This window comes from Glandiceps talaboti, chromosome 5 (genome assembly GCF_964340395.1).
Source record: "Glandiceps talaboti chromosome 5, keGlaTala1.1, whole genome shotgun sequence".
Lineage (NCBI taxonomy): Eukaryota > Metazoa > Hemichordata > Enteropneusta > Spengelidae > Glandiceps > Glandiceps talaboti.
The window spans coordinates 19,310,941-19,313,771 of NC_135553.1; the positions used below are offsets into that span (position 1 = coordinate 19,310,941).

The following is a 2,831-nucleotide window of genomic DNA, read 5'->3' on the forward strand; positions in this document are numbered from 1 at the left end:
CAGCATTTCCTCCTGAGAGTCTAACACAAGAAATTGGTCGACGTATAATCACAAAATCGTCATCGTGAAAGAGGGTAAAAACGTTTTATTGGTGACTCTCAGACTGCGATGGAGTCCAGTAAAGAACAATGGACCAAATTTCCAAGTTATACATGTATCTGTACTATGTTACTAAAGTCATACATACATTTGTACTAAATTAGCAAGGTACACATGTATTTGTACTAATTTACCAGACGTTACAGAGTCATGCATTTGTACTACATTACCAAGTTCCCTGCAGGCAAGGTCAGCATTTGTTTCACTCCAATACGTGTTTCCAACATTATTCCATTGTCCCTCAGAGTAGAAGTCAACTCGACCTTCACTGGTGGATGGACCTCCTGCGAGGCGAATATGACCTGCCGGAGAAGAAAGTGTATGAAATATTCCATAAGGAAACGATGTCTAATGAGATGTGTATGGATATTTGTATGTTAAAATTTTAGTTAATGGAATACTGTCCTGATTGCTGTGACAAATTCATACGCGGTAGCCGTTTGGTCCAGTTTGAGAAGATGCAGCAAAAAAGGTTACAAACATATTTCTACTATACTGAGATTTGATAACAATCAAATTGAATAGTACGTGGATTATTAGGTGTTAAAAGGTGTATAGACGGGGGAAGCACATTTTTATAGCTCATTCAGCTGTAATACTTATAAGGCGATATATTTTGTAACAATATTTTGTGTTTTAAAATGGATTTCCTCATATAACTGAGGTATGTCGTTGGGAAAATAGTGTGAGCCAGGCTCTTGGAGATGTATCTTATTAATGATATGATGATACATTTTAATGAAATGTATCATCATATCATTAATAAGATACATCTCCAAGAGCCTGGCGCACACTATTTTCCCAATTCTATTCATATGGTTAGGTTAATGTCATGTCGTCTTGGATTTTTCGTTCCTGAAATGAGACATTTTTGTGTCATACAAGTTCACGTAAGGACCTACTTTCACAAATGATCCCAGTGCCATTTCTTTGTCCACATCCAACAGTGTCAATTGGAAAGTTGCAATCAAGTATACTCTGTACAACTCCGTTACATTCAGTCACGACCAACTCTCCCAAACCTTCACCAAAATAGGCTGCTTGGACGGCTCGACTTTTATCAAGATTGAAACCTTACAAAATCATATGAATCACAGAATTAGTTGAATAAACAAGTCAATGAGCCAAAAACAACAACCAATTAAGTGAAGTGTCTGTCTGTCTGTCTGTCTGTCTGTCGTATCCATTTATCTGTCTAACAACAATCCATCTTCATTTCACCAAACATAGCACCAATAGCATTGTAGCACAAGTGTACAGTTGTTTCTTTATGTTTATCCGGTTACCTATTCAGCCCTGTTGTTGCCTTATATATATCGTCATTTGGCAGTCGCTATGAGCATGGCATTGTTGCTAGGCATATTTGAATTTGCCTTTTAGATGTTCATCCACTTGCCTTACCATCCCTGTTGTTATCTTTGCAATAGACACCATCATTTGGCTGTTGCTAGGGATATTTGCATATCCCTGACTTTATCAACATGTCATGAGAATTTCTTAATCTACAAGCCTATAAGAACGGTCCCACCAAATTTCAGATCAATCTGCACAGCAGTTTTTAAGTTTAAGTTTTTTGACCAAAGATCATACTTTTTGACCCAAAACACACATCACTGATGCGATTTTCATTTGAACAATTTCCACCTAAGTAATATTCCCACCATATACCAAAGCAATTGCTTTAAGTCGTTTACACACACACACACACACACACACACACACACACACACACACACACACACACACAGATATATATATATATATATATATATATATATATATATATATATATATATATATATATATATATATATATATATATATATATCCCACTTAAAAACAGACTTTTCACCATGCCATCAAGACTACTGAACCTCCGAGTCAGTTCAGTTGTTCAAAAGACTGAATGTATACACATTTGATTATGCATCTGATATATTCGAGAGCAATGACTCATATGAATAAATTAAGTAAATGATTGCAATGCATAGATAGATGGCTAAAAGGATGAAATATTGCGTCAAAAATAAAAACAATTATCAGAAATATCAACTCTAGCTTGGTGTAGCTTCTAGTAATACAATAATGTATATACCCAATTCTCGACAAATGCTCTTTGACTTTACAGTTTCCAAATCGTCATGGCAGATCGATGCCCATTGATTGCCATCCCGAATCTCAACTCGGCCTTCATATGGAGTAATACCACCAACCAATCGAATAGACTTCGCTGTGAAAAGTAAGGATAAGAATTTGAATTTTGATATCAGCACAAAGTTTGGATTGGAAAATAATGTGATGCACTGATGGCACATAATCACTTAAACAGTTACATTTTCCTTAAGTCACAGTAATAGAAATAGTATCCACTGACGGGTGTTTCACCACTGTCATAAAGAAGCCGGGGTTGTTATGATGATGGGCATGAATGAAGAAAATGGACTTAGGGCATAAGAAGGACTTAGGGCATAACATGCCAATATTACCTTATCAAGTCTTTTAGTATTATCTCAGCAGGGCAAAACATGCCAATAGTTACCTTACCAAGTCTTTCAGTATTCTGAAAAGGGCTTAAGGCAATAATTACCGATGGTTATTTTTCCAAGACATTCAGAAAGCTCTAGAACAATAATTACCAATGTTTACCTTACCTTAGGACAACTATTACCAATTGTTACCTTAGGACAGACATTACCAATGATTGCCTTAGGACAAATATTACCAATTGTTAC

General features: G+C 35.9%; 1 long non-coding RNA gene across 1 annotated transcript; it reads right to left on the minus strand.

Moving 5' to 3' along the window:
- Positions 1 to 338: 338 nt before the first annotated feature.
- Positions 339 to 2,324, minus strand: LOC144435061 (uncharacterized). The gene is made up of 3 exons (XR_013480875.1): positions 2,195 to 2,324; positions 1,002 to 1,172; positions 339 to 401 (listed from the first exon to the last, which is right to left on the minus strand). It is a non-coding gene; the product is annotated as an uncharacterized LOC144435061 (long non-coding RNA).
- Between the last annotated feature and the right edge of the window lie 507 nt (positions 2,325 to 2,831).